This window comes from Mustela nivalis (assembly GCF_964662115.1).
Source record: "Mustela nivalis genome assembly, chromosome: 2".
In the NCBI taxonomy this organism is placed as follows: Eukaryota; Metazoa; Chordata; class Mammalia; order Carnivora; family Mustelidae; genus Mustela; species Mustela nivalis.
Window position 1 is genome coordinate 167,434,201 of NC_139021.1, and position 15,004 is coordinate 167,449,204.

The 15,004-nt window shown below is 37.1% G+C and overlaps 1 long non-coding RNA gene across 1 annotated transcript in view; it reads right to left on the bottom strand.

The window, feature by feature from the left end:
• The window catches only part of LOC309859478, a 132,496-nt gene that overhangs the window by 79,751 nt on the left and 37,741 nt on the right, over positions 1 to 15,004 (bottom strand). The window contains exon 2 of the long non-coding RNA XR_014308723.1: positions 3,821 to 3,922. This is a non-coding gene — a long non-coding RNA (uncharacterized lncRNA). The remainder of the gene's footprint in view (positions 1 to 3,820; positions 3,923 to 15,004) is intronic.

Genomic DNA, 15,004 nt, shown 5'->3' on the forward strand with positions numbered 1-15,004 from the left:
TCTGAAACCAAAGTTCGAAAATAAAGCAGCGTGGGAGTGTGAATGAGGGAGAAGAAGGTGGATTGGGTCTGTAGGAGGGAAAACAGCATCTAAGTCATGACATGAAGAAGAGTAGTGCTATCTTCCTCACCCTCACTCCCAGTCCCTCCAAGACGGGTGTTAAAAACTTGGGTTTATGCAGGTTAACATGAAGAGTCATGGAGTTTTGAAATGGATTAAATATCGATTTGAAGTTACCAGCCTAAAATTTGACCAAATCCATACAGATTACTGAAATCAACATGTTGAGACACACTCTAGTTTAGAGAGAGTTCAATCTTTTTTTAAAGATTTATTTATTTATTTTAGAGAGAGAACTTGTGCAGGGAGAGGGGCAGAGGGAGAGGGAGAGGTAGAGACAGAATCTCAAGCCGACTCCCTGCTGAGCAATAGAGCCCAACATAGGGCTCCATCTCATGACCTTGAGATCCTGACCTGAAATCAAGAGACGGGCACTTACCCAACTGAGCCACCCAGGCGACCTGAGAGAGCTCAGTATTAAGAAGGAAATTTATTGTTGATTCTGAGCCACTTCTGCCTCCTCAGATCCTTTCCAGGGGCCATTTTTTCCCCAACTGGTCTAACTGTCATCATTTCCTGGCACAGTCCCGTCTTGCTCTCCCCTCTCCTATCAGCCAGCAACTTCGCCTCACCTACCTACCCAGTCCATCTCCTCACCAAATTTTTTTCTCTCTCTTTCTTTTTTAAATTCTTATAGATTTCTTTATGGAATGAAATTGAATAAAGGGAATGTATGAAGAAATTGTCCACAATAATATTATGTCAAGAAGAATTTCCTAAGAGTCTGTCAATGACATGGTAGAATGAGGAGAAAAAGAGAAATAAGAGGACAATCACCCAAGTTATTTAAAAATCAACTGGATAAAGTCTCCAAGAATGTGCCAGCAGGAAGGCCCCAGGCTCGGCCCTATTGGATTGAAGAAAATGATCCTAAAAGGACTTCTCTCTCCTTCTCTTACTTTTTCTGTAGGCTGAATTCTTTAACTCGTATCCAAAGACAGGGAGATTCATTGCTTTCCTGTGACCAAATTCATCAGAAACTAGAATAAAAGCTAGGGAGGGGAATATTAAAGAATCCCTTCTTTAACTATCAGGAAACGCCCTGGTTCCATGGGAGCAAATCAATGTGGGGCTTTCGTTCTAGGCCTGCTCCTGACTCTGTGATCAAAGGAATTCTCTGAAATCAGGATGGTAAAAACCGCTAACATTTTTGGGTAAAAACTGCTATGTTATACATAGCTTCCTACAGTGTCTGCACATAATTTTTGCCCATCAACAAGTAAAGTTTTATCCCCCAAATAGCACCCGTGTTCCCATTTATGTTTATGGTGATTGCTCTGAATTCCATTTGTTATTTTTTGTGTACAGCCTTGCAGAGCTTTGCAATCATTTTTTCAAAATCAAAACATGGGACTTATGAGCATTACCATACAGGGGCAGATCAAGGTCCTTACCATCTAGCACCCTAGTTGTGGTTTTCTATAGCACATGCTCAGATAAATGTAGCCTTTGACTTTACCCAAAATTCCAATGGAAAATCTACCATGACGTGATAATTTGATAGCACCTCGTACATAGAGCACCTGTACTTTATAAGCGCTTTCACAAATACCCACTGTTTCGAGCTTCACTTTGAGTAGTATTTAGTCCATCTTCCAAGTGAGGGACATGAAGCTCAAAGGAGGGAGTCATTTGCTCAACGAACGACACCGAGATGGCAAGCTGCAGACCAAGACAAGCCTGGATCTGTCTCCAAAACCCCAACTTAACTGTGTAACAAACTACATCGACTAGAGGCTTAAACGACCCCCAGTCATTATCTCACAGTTTCTGTGGGGCAGGAATCTGGGAATGGCTTAACAGGGCCCCTTACTCAGTGTCTCACGAGACTGCTGTCAAAATGCCAACCACACCGGGAAAGATCCGCTCAGGTTCCTTCTGGTTGTTAGATTACATTTGCTTGTGATTGTAGAACTCACAGTGGCTGGCTTCTTCAAGACAAGCAGGAGAGAGTCTCTGATTGCAGAGAGAGACCCCAGTTTCTGTTTTAAGGGATTTCCCCTCATTGAGTCAGGCCCACCCAGAATAATCTCCCTTTTGATTAACTCAAAATCAACTGATTCGGGATGTTAATTGCATCTTCAAAAGTTACTTCATTTCTGTCATATTCTATTGGCTAAAAGCAAATCACCAGTCCCACACACACACACACACACACACACACACAAGGAAAGGAAATATAGAACAGGACTCACTGGGAGTCACCTTATGATATGCAAAACACAGGCAGGGTACAGGCCAAAAGTTCTGATCAGTGTCAGTAAGTACTTTCTTTTAGCCATATTATTTTATCAATTTTCATTAACTTTTAGTACTTTCATTTAGCCATTATTATTTTACCAATTTTTATGATCTTTATGATGAGGATCTATATCTCATACTTATCACCAGTTGATTCTCTTCTAGGTGTCAGCATCCTAATTAGGTTACATTTGAGCGCATACTGGTTTCTGAACTTATTTAATACATAAAACCCAATTTATAGGTGAACCAAAAGGATCTCACAGTCCCCTAGCTACAAAGTCTTATATTAATCTTATTTAGTCTTATTTAGTCTTATTTAATCTTGCAAGAGGCAAACCTAAGGGTCCACAACCACAGTGCCTGAGAGTAACCTGAGCTTCCTGTAATGGACCACACCAACCCAGTTTCTGATGAAAGTATTTTCCCCATAGTCTTCCCTCCCTGCCAGTGTGCTTCAATTCTCCAGTGCCGAGCAGGGACAATGATCAGTGGTCACCAAGGGATCAGAGGATCAGGACCAAGTGTAGGATTCTTGCAAGAGTCTTTCTTAACTTTCATGTTTAATTTTTGTCTCTTCGGGTTGAATAGTTGAATGGTGTAGACATACCCCACAGCCTTGATTTCTAGTCTGCCAACAAGAAGTAGGAAGAGGTGTCTGTCCTCTATCCAAACTGGTCAATAGAGCAGGGAAAGACAAACACCGCTTGGGATCTCTTAGAACTTAATGAATGAAGGAAACAAAGTAGAAAATAAGTGCCAGGAGCTAGGGGTTGAAAGAAATAGGGAGACACCAGTAAAAGGTGCAAACTGTCTGTTAGAAGATAAATAAGGTCTGAGAATCTGGTGTATAACATGGGGAGAGTAGTTGATAACACTGTATCGTGCCATTGAAATGTGCCAAGAGAGCAGAGCTTAAATGTTTTCTCAAAAGAAAAAGAAAAAGTAAGGGTACCTGGATGGCTCAGTCAGTTAAGCATCCGATGCTTCATCTCAGCCAGGGAAATGATCTCAGAGCTGTGAAGTTGAGCGACTCCACTGGACCAAGCTTAGAATTCCCTCTCTCCCTTGCCCTCTGCCCCTTCTTCTCCCCCACCCCACCCCCACTCACGCATGCTCTCTGTCTCTGTCTCTATCTCTCTAAAAGAATAATAATAAAATTTTAAAAATTAAAAAAGAAAAAAGGAAAGGTATGGGAGGTATGATCTGCTAATTAACTCAATGAGGGAAAACTTTAACAATGTTTATGTCAAATCGTCATGTTATATGCTTTAAATATCTTGTGACTTTGTCGATTGTACACCAGGAAAACTGGAGGGAAAACTAGTTAATTGAGTACACAGTAGTTGGTGCTTTTATGATTTGGAGAGGTAATAAATGAGGGAGATGAACCAAATTAACTTTGCTGTAACTTACCCTCTAGTGCTAGAAGACAAATATGTTTGAGCATCCTCTGTACCTTCTTCCTTGGGTTTCTACAGGTGCAAACGTCCCTGGTCTGGAGTGACTATGGCAAGGCTCCCTTTTCCATGTGGTATGATGACATTCTTTCACAGGCAGTCTGGGAAAAGACAAAAGAAGTGATTGTACAGATCTGGAAAGATCCTCACCACCTTCTTGCTCTGAGAGTAAGTATGGAGGGGCGCTTAGGCGTGCCTCTCTTGCCAAAAGGAATACGGGCGCAACAAAACTGGTCAATGAACTGAAAGAGTTAAGTGTAATTTATGGGGAAGCTGAAACCTCCTTTCCGAGTCAAGAATATCTTCCCCACACACTAGCGCTTATCTTTTGTTTAACACAGTTGCCCTAAGCTGTCACTCTGGGCCAGGAACTAGATGAGGTTCAGGGACTCCACCATGTGCAAGAAACAATGCCAGGCTCTTAGCAACTCTGGTGGTCCTACTGAGAGGAAACATGTATACCCAGGAAAGATAACATGTTGAAGATCCTGATATATCAGGAAAACCTGGGACCAAATCTAAACCCAGGAGTGTACCAGGCATATGACTTGAGAACAATTAAGTCATCTCACCCTCTGAGGACAGTAATAATACCCACTTCCTTGGAATGCCATGCGGATATATAAAGCATCTGACACAGTGCCTAGCAAAAAGAAGTTCCTTTTTTCTTCCTAATCACATCCCTCTTTCCCTGAAGATTCTTGTAGACAGCAGGGCAAAGAGATGACAATGCAAAGACAGGAATAATTCAAGATGGAGGCTACCTGGCAGGCCAGACTGAAGCATGGTCTAAGACCTGCAGCTTTCAGGGCTGTGCAGGAGTTGGCTTGGATGCTGAAAGGACTGAGGACCATCCAATTCACACTCATCAGCATCACTGCAGAACTTCTGAGACTTTGAGTCTGGTCAGCATGGGCCTTTCTGGCAAAAGTCCCTGCCTCCTGGAATATGAAGTCAGGGCTCTGGGGAGTATTTTAGGTTCCTCTTATTTTTCTTAGTGATTTATGTTTCTTTCATATTCTTAACTGCCTGGGAATAAGGCTGGCTTATGAATCCTGGAGTTAATGTCTTCTATTTTCATGAAGCTGGGAATGCATTTTCCTTCGGGACATTAGGCTGGCTGACCATAACAAATACTATATTTCAAGAGAAAATGGAAACGGTATGCATTCTAGGGATGGAATTCTCAGGCAGAGGTATCTGTAGGATACCTGTAGATATCTGTAGGAGAAGGCTCTGATGACCTGGTAGGACTGTCACTTTTTGAGAGAAAGGAAAACATGACTCCCTAATGGAAACCCAATAGGGTTTGAGGTTCAGACCCTCATGCTATTAGATGAAAGGCTGACTCATGAGATCTTAGAAGCCTATGAGCATCTCAGCTATTACTTACTTAGGACAAAATATGAAGACAAACAAGGAAAAAAAGACGAATCAAATTGTGTTCACTTGCAATTAGAGGACATCCATTGTTTCTTACCATCCAGAATTAGTGGATGGTAAGAAATCAGAATCAGTGTGACCCTGAGGAGCATAAGAATGAAACCAGCTTGGAGGAGCACAGCAGGGAGCAGAGAGATGGAGGAAGAGGGGTCCCTGTTCCAAGCTGCGCCTGAAGCTAATGAGAGCCCTAGACTTTTCAGTTCACAGCCAGTACACTTCCTTTTAACTTAAGACAATTGGTGGGTTGGGGTGGAGGGAGGTTCTGTTACTTGCAACTGGAATTGTCCTAATATACTGCCACTGGCGAACTGAGACCAAAAGTCTAGTTTCCCAGGTTAATCTCCACAACAGCACAGATCAATCAGAGTTATAGATTTTTTTAGGCTAGAAAGAACCCATTGAGTTTCTAGTCCAACACACTTATTTTATGGATTAAGGTCTAAAGCACTTTGGGAAAAGGTCCAGTAGGTGACAAGCTATATATCAAGATCAAATTTCCTGACTTGAAATCAAGTGATTTTTTTTTAGCACTCCACACTACTTCAGTAATACATTAAAAATCTACTAAGACAGTGGTTTTTGAGAACCAATGATGTGTTTAGCTGTATGGATCTCTTCCTATAAATAGCTGTCCAACAGAAGTGGATGTGGTTCTCATTCTCAAAGAATTTACATTCTATCTATTATGAATTCCCCACTTGAAGACAAGAGATATGAACATAGAATTAACGGTAAAGCACATGGACTTGTCAAGCCCACCCACTTACTACCACTTTCTTTTGACTCTAATGATACACTTAATCTCTTTACTATCTGTATTTCATCACCTTATAATGTCATCAATGCATGTCTTCATATGGCAAAGATTCAGCTAATTACCTTAGGTTTGAGTCCTTAATACTATATCTGATATTATTTGGTGAATGAATTAATATTGTTATTATTACATACATGAAAACCCATGAAGTATAATGCACAATTTAAATATTGCACATGGGAAACTGAAATATATCAGATAGCACAAAGCACGGGGTGGTAAGTGATGGATGCATGGCCTTTTCAGAGCTTGCAAGTCATCTGCACATAGGGTGAATCTACTCGGGGAACGTGATTTATGTGATCCATGCAGTGTTTTTAAAAACATTCTTAATTATTTCCCAACATTTCAAGGCATTAGGCATTTATATCAAATTTAAGACATTTTATATAAAAATCTAGATTTCTCTCTTCACCTGACAAATCCAAAACTCCTGAAGCTACACTCCAGCATTGCAACAATTAGCTGGAACTGAGAAGTGTCTGCCCAATTCAGAAAGACCCTACACACCCCACCCCATCCCAGACCCTACTCAACTGTAGTTACTGTCCAACCCTTGTAGGCTTTGGAGTTCTGTGGCTCAAATCAACATGTAAAAATGACATTCTTAGAATCCCCACTTCCATGTTATGCTAATGTGCTTTTCACATATACACACACATAAATACACACACAGTGTCTCCTTAGCCACATACACTAGGAAATGCTTCATAATAAATCCTCAGCCACCAGAAATATCACACATTCACTTAAGACTCTAGAAACATTACAAGAAAGAAACCTGATCAAATTGTTTTAACCTGGTGTCTCTCAAATATATTAGACTGTAGAAAATTTCCTCCAAGGAAGACTTGGTGTTTTTGGAAGACAGCTGGAGATTATTGGAATAGACTTGACAGGACCTGTGTGATTGTAAGAAAAGAAGGTTCAAAAGAAGTAGTGTATGTTGTCTCTGTCTGATGTGTAGACACAGCTTCCATACTGCAGAGTAAAGTTAATAAACAATCTAAGAGTGAAGAGAAGTTGGAGAAATGGCATTTATGAAGAGAGATACAAGGAAAAGGAATATATTCTGATATGTCACTAAAAAAAAAAAAAAAAAAAAAGATGGCTTGGGGAATTAAGTCCTGTAAATATTTGGTACCATTTCTTAAAGAGAAGCAACTCCATGATAAGGGCACCCAGAGAGCCAGAGCTGCTGCTGGCATTTTACCAGAATCTCAGCTTTGATCTGCTGTTTGGTGTATCTTTGCTTTTTCTCCATATGCTATGTTATGACAACTTAAGAACAGATTTTCCTTTCATAATAAGTAGACTGGAGAATTTGACTAATGATCTACTTTTCTTCAGCAAACTAACTCAGAATGATCAGTAAACTTTTAGCTACATGGGCCAGCACAGAAGTCCTTTGTTCACTGACTTTCATCAACTCAAAAAGTTGGTTTTGTTCTGTACCACAGGCTTGGCTTGGTGAGTCATCAAATATTAGTAGTATCAATAATTTATAGCCAGATTAATTTGGCAAAGCTTAAGTCTTTAATTTCATGAGGTTGTCTGTTTGTTTTGAGTACTGAACAAATAGTTGTTAACTAGAGAAATTTGGAAAGTACAGATAGAAGAAACAATTAAAAATAACTAAAGGCAAATAATAATAATAATTGAAGGCAGAATTAAGGGTTAGAATTTGATATATTTCCCCAAAACCTTTCCAAAGGTTTATATATACACAGTATAGGTTTAATATATACACAGTATTCGGTATAATGTGAATTTTTAAACCCATAATTTAAAAGGTTCAATAAAACATTTTTAATGTTAAATTTATTTGTACCATCGAAATTCCCATCAACATCAGAATAGATAATACTCCATTATCTATACACAATGACGATGAACTCTCTAAAGTCATGTACTTTAGACAATTTCCACAGGAATATAACATTAAGGAAAAGAAACCAAACACAACAGAGTGCAAACTATAACGCTTCTCTTAATATAAAGAACAAAAATAGACAAAATAAATTTATGCAGTTAGAAGTCAGGATAGTGCTTTCTCTTCAAGGAATGATACCTACGAGGTACTCAGGATGTCCCACTGGGCAGCCGGCTGTGCTCTAGATCTGGGTGTGGTTACACAGACATTCCTGGGTGTGAAGATCGTTGATCTGGCACTTGAGTCCTTTTCTGTATATATGCATATACTGTATATAGGTATATATACAGAAAAAATTTTAATAAAGATTTTAATTTTGTAAAGCTTATGTAAGCCATCATCTCAGAACTTACACGGGACATCTGCCTGCAACTGGTCACCGTCATTGTTTTCTGCTCCCTCTTCAAGAAAGACTGAATGTTGAGTCTTTGACAAAATAGCCTTTGGAAACACTGAATAAAATCATTTAAAACGTCAGTGCAACCACAAAACAACAATAAAAATTCTGTTCCCCCTTCAAATACTTTAAGATGATATAAGATTTGGCAGATTTATGTTTATCCACATCTAACTTCCTCAGTCTTCAAAATAACCTATCTTCTTTTACCCAATTTTTTATTGTGGTAAAATGCACACAACACAGGATTCAAAATAAAAGTAGAGGAGGAAACAGCTGAACTAGACTTGTTACGGATCTCCTTAAAGTTTCCAATTACTCCCTCTTGTTTCCAGTTGTTCCCTATGACCTTTATGCTATCATTGTCCTATATTTTAAGTTTATGTATGCTATAAACTCACAAAATATTGTTACTATTTTTGCTTTAAACAAGCATGTGTAATTTGGCGTAAACATAAGCAAAAATAAGTTCAAATTTTTTAAAAAAGACTGAATTTCTTTCCTCTCTCTGACTTCTCTTCTTCCTTCCTTTTTCTCAGACACCATTACAACTATGATCATTTAATGCAGAATATATTCTACTTGGTCAATAAACTCAATCACAGATCAGATTTAATTTACAGACTCTAGAGATGGATGTTAATAATTTTTTACTGGTGTATGATTAACCTATAACATTATATTAGTTTCAGGAGTACAACATAATGAGTACTTGTATATCTGTGAAATGATCACCATGATAGATCTATTTACCATCCATCACCATAAAATGTTACAAAATTTTCCTTTCTTCTTTTTTTTAGGATTTTTTAAAATTTTTTCTTTTTAATTAATATATAATGTATTATTGGCTCCAGGAGTACAGGTCTGTGAATTGCCAGGTTTACATACTTTACTTTTTTAGGATTTATTTATTTTAGAGAGAGCAGAGAGCACAAGAGGGGGCAGAAGGAGAGAGAGAGAGGGAGGGGGAGAAGCAGACTCCCCACTGAGCTGGGACCTGGGCACAAAGGCTCAATCCCAGGACCCTGAGATCATGACCTGAACCGAAGACAGACACTTAACCAACTGAGTCACCCAGGGACCCCAAAATTTCCTTTCTTCAGATGAGAACTTTTAAGATTTACTCCCTTGGCAAGTTTCAAACATGCACTACAATGTTATTGACTATAGTCACCATGGTTTATATTATATACCAAAACTTACTTATTTTCTAACTGGAAGCTTATACCTAGTAAAGTTAGTTTTAATGGGATTCTAGACTACATGTAAAGGTAAGAAATAACTTATCTTGGCCATAATTTTTAATTTATTTATCATATAATAATTTCTGAATTATGACCATGAATAAAATTAAACTATACAAATTATAATATTATCTAAAAGTTATAAGTTTTTCTCCGGCCATTTTTAAATATACGGTTCTATAATATCAGAGCCAGAGGTAAGTAATTTGGACTTCTTGTTTTACTTACTTTCAGTGGCCAAGAACAAAAAATTATGTTGATACCAAGAAACTATTCCTTTTAGCAAGGAATGAGGGAAGCATTGGATCAGGAACAATCTCTAAAATTAGATTTGTGTTACATTTGATTCAAGCTTGCTTTGAGGACCTGTTCCAAATTAACTTAATTATAACATGTACAGTCAAATGTAAATGAAGGAGATTTTGCTTCTGGCCATAGTAGAACATCTATGACTTATCCAATCTCTTGTTCTGTTCTACAGCCAACTTGACTTAATAGATATTTATAGAACATCACACTGAAATCAGCAAAATGCACATTGTTTGCAATTTCTCATGTAACACTTCACCACAATAGACCAGATGGTAAGCCATAAAATAAGACTCAATAAATTTTAAAAGACTGAAATTAGAGTATGTTCTCTGACCAAAATATAATTAAATTAGAAATAAACAAAAAGATAACTTGAAAATCTCTAAATATTTAAAAATATAACAACATACTTCTAATTAACCAATACATCAAAGAAAAAAATCACAAAAGAAATGAGAAAAATGTTGAATTGAATGAAAATTAAAACATATCAAAATATGTATGATGCAACTGAAGAAGTGGCTGCAGGAAAAGTTATAACTTTGAATGTTCACATTAAAAAAGAAGAAAGGTATAAAAATCAAGAGTGTAAGTCACCATCTTAGGAAGGTGGAAAAAGTGAAGAAAATTAACTCCAAACTGAATAAAATTAAGAAAAAAATAAAGATAAGCAGAAACCAATGCACAGAAAAAAGCCAAGGAACAGAGAAATACAGTATAAACAAAACTCATTGAAAAGCTCACTGCAGTTGACAAAACTTCTAGGTTTAGCAGGAAAAAAATAAAAGATACAAATTACTGATGTCAGGAATGAAAAAGGAGAAATTGCTACAGATCTTACAGATATTAAAAGAATAAAAAGGAAATATTGTGGAAAACTTTATTCCATTAAATTCCACAATTAAGGTGAAATGGACAGATCCCTAGCAAGACAAAATTCCTAGAAAGACTAAATCATCACAAGAAATTAAAACATTAACAATCCTATATATAGTAACGAAATTGCATTCCTCTTTAAAACATTACTATAAAGAAAATTCAAGCTCCAAATGGCTTCATGGTAAACTTCATCAAATATTTAAGAGCAATTTAATATAATATTAAATAAACTCATAAAATACAGAAGAAAGGAACACTTCCAAAATGATTTTATGAGACCAATTTATTCTGATACCAGAAACAAAGATACTGTAAGAAAACTAACTACAGGCCTATATCCCCTGTGAAGAATAGATTTTTAGGGGTACCTGGGTGGCTCAGTGGGTTAAAGTGTCTGCCTTCGGCTCAGGTCCTGATCCCAGGGTCCGGGGATAGAACCCTGCATCGGGCTCTCTGCTCAGCGGGGAGGCTGCTTCCCCCTCTCTCTCTCTCCCTGCCTGCTTCTCTGCCTACTTGTGATCTCTGTCTGTCAAAAAAATAAATAAAATCTTTTAAAATATATATATTTTTAAAAAAATTTTTTAATTAAGTTTATCCAGCAATACATAAAAAAGCCAATAAATTGTGTTGCCTGGATGGTTCAGTTGATTAAACGTCCAACTCTTTTTTTTTTTCTAATATTTATCTACCCATTTGAGAGAGTGCAAACATGAGCTGGGGAAGAGGCAGAGAGAGACGATCCCTAAGCAGACTCCCTACTGAACGATGAGCCAGACATGCCTGATTCCATGACCCAGGTGAAACCAAGAGTCCTATGCTTAAGCAACAGAGCCACCCAGGTGCCCCAAGTTTCCAACTCTTGATTTAGGCTCAGGTCATGATTTCTGGGTCATGGGATAGAGACCTGCCTCAGACTCCACTCTCAGAGGGGCATCTGCTTTAGATTCTCTCTTCCTCTCCCTCTGCCCGTCCCCATGTTTACTCTCTCTGTTTCTCTGTCTCTCTCAAATAAATACATCTTTAAAAATAAATAAATAAATAAATAAACAGGCAAGCCAATAAATTATTACCAAGTTGGTGTTTTCCCAGGAATGCAAAGTTGGGTTAACATTCAAAATTTATTCATTATAATTTATCATATTAGCAGAATAGAGAAGAAAATGCAGATGATCACTTGCTTAGAGGCATAAAATGTTTTACCAAATTAAACACCTATTCATAATAGTAACTCTTAAAATAATAGCAATAGAAGAGCATATTCTTAACCTGATTTTTAAAAAGCTTCTGTGAAACACACTGAATGATGAAAGGCTGAATGCCTTAAGCCTGGGAACAAAACAAGGATGTCCACTGTCACTACTACTCTTCAACATTGTACTAGAGGTCCTAGCTCATGCGAGAAACAAAACTAAATAAATAAGAAAAACTAACAGGTACACAATTAAGAAAAAAAGTAGAACTGTCTTTACTCACAGGTGACATAATTATGTGTGTAGAGAATTCTAAGAAATCCATAAAAAAAAAAGCTACCATAACTGACAACTCTTAACATGTTTCTAGGATACAAAGTCAACATACATTAATCAATTTTATGTCTATATGCAAGTTAACAAACAGTTGGAAAGTGAAATACAAAAAAAAAAAAAAAAAAAACTACCTACAGTATCATCAAAAATCCTGAAGTACTTAGAGATAAATGTATCAAAATATATATAAGACTTATAAAATAAAAATCATAAAATGCTGTTGAGAGAAATTGAAGGAACTCTAAGTAAATGGAAGATACAGATATACTAACCTGTTGATTCAATGTAATCTCAATTAAAACCCAGAAAGTCTTGTTTGTATTTAAAAAAATAAAGAGCAATTTCAAAAGACTGGTATAATCTAAACAATTTTAAAAATAAAAAAATAAATAAATACAGAAGCCTATACTACATCATTCCAGACAATAATTAAAGTGTGTGGTATAGGCATAAACATAAACATACAAATTTTCTAGAACAGAAAATTCTGAAATAGATTCACACATTTATAGTCAATTCACACATTTATAGTCACTTGAATTTTGGCAATGTGTCAAGGTTCTTCACTTGGGAAAAATAATAACCATTTCAATAGTGCTGGTGGAAAAACTAGACATAAATATGAGAAAAATTACCTTAACTCTGACATTGATGTACCTCACACCATATATAAAAATTAACTTTAAATTAATCATAGACTTCTACAGATAATTTTAAATTTTAAAACTTCTAGGAAAAAAACAGATAAAGAAGAAAAGATCTTTATGACCCTGAGATGGACAATGACTTAAGAAAAAGTAAAATCAGACTTATTCAAAATTTAAAACTTCCACTCACTAAAAACAAAACTGCAAACAGACCAGGATAAAATGTTTTCACTATATATTTCTGACAAATCTAGAATTTTTTAAACTTACAAAAGAGTAAGACAAATAACAAAATTGGCCAAGTATTTGAGCAGACACTTCACAGAAGAAGATATGTAAATGACCAAAAGCACATGAAAGGTGCTCAACATTATTAATTATCAGAAAAATACAAATAAAAGCACAATGAGATACTACTCCACATACACTAAAATGGCTAAAATGAAGACTAACAATACTGGGACACTTGGCTGACACAGTCAGTAGAGAATGTGACTCTTGATCTCGGGGTTCTGAGTTCAAGCACTACAATGGCTGTAGAGATTATTTAAAAATAATTTTAGGGGCACCTGGGTGGCTCAGTGGGTTAAGCCTCTGCCTTCAGCTCAGGTCATGATCCCAGGCTTCTGGTGTCAAGCCCCATATTGAGCTCTCTTCTCAGCAGGGAGGCTACTTCCCCTTCTCTCTCTGCCTGGCTCTCTGCCTACTTGTGATCTCTGTCAAATGAATAAATAAAATATTTATAAAAAAATAATTTTAGGGGTGCTGCGTGGCTCAGTGGGTTAAAGCCTCTGCCTTTAGCCCAGGTCATGATCCCAGGGTCCTAGGATTGAGCCCCGCATCAGGTTCTCTGCTCAGCAGGGAGCCTGCTTCCTCCCCTCTCTCTCTCTCTGCCTGCCTCTCTGCCTACTTGTGATGTCTGTCAAATTAAATATATATATATATGTAATAATAATTTTAAAAATCCTAAAAAAAAAAAAAAAAAAGACTAACGATACCAATGTGTGGGTGAGGATATGGAGAAACTGGTACTCTCATGCATTGCTCATGGGAATGTAAAACAGTACACATGCTTTAGAGACCATTCAGTGTTTGTTAAAAATTTAAATCTATATTTACCATACAATCCAGCCGTTCTATTCTTAGATACTCATCCAAGAAATGTATGTCTCCAAAAAGACTTTTGTTCATAGAAATTTTATTCAAGAAGCCAAAAACTGAAAACAACCCAAATGACCATCGACAGGTAAATGGATAGCCAATTGTGGTATATTTATGCAATGGAACACTGCTCAGAAACAAAAAGAACTACTGACATGCAGAGAAACATGGCAGAATCTCAGAAACCATATGCTAAGCAAAAGAAGCCAGAAACAAGAATACACACCATACTGTTGCATTCATTTAACATTCCTGAATAGGTAAAACTAATCTTTAGTAACAGAAAGCCCTCATGGCCTGGAGCTAGGGTGTGGGGCATTGAGTGTAAAGGGCATGAAGGCATTAGGAAGGATAATATCTGGATTCTGTATCAGATATCTATTCCGTATCTTGATTGTGATGGTTACATGGGTATACACTATGGCCAAAACATTAAATGGTACGCTTAAAATAAGTGTGTTTCATTATAGGTAAATTAAATCTTAATAAAGTTGTTTTTTAAAAAAATGAAGAGTCAGATGCAAAGACAGAATACTTTTTCCCACATCAGATTAATTCGCATTTCTCATGAGGTATGGATCTCCCAATAGACAGTGTGCTGAAGGTGCTGATAAGCCCACGTTCTGAGCTGGAAGTTTCCCATTAGTGACATCAACGGTCACAAGCAATGCCTGAGATACATCCTTGAGAGCCCTTTAAATGGGCGTCAGGTCTTTAATGGCTAGGAAATTTGGAAGGATGGCAGCTCCTGTCTTCTGGTCCCAGGGGATGAAGATGGCCTTCTGATTTAAGGACCAAGTAATATCCTTGTCAGCATAACC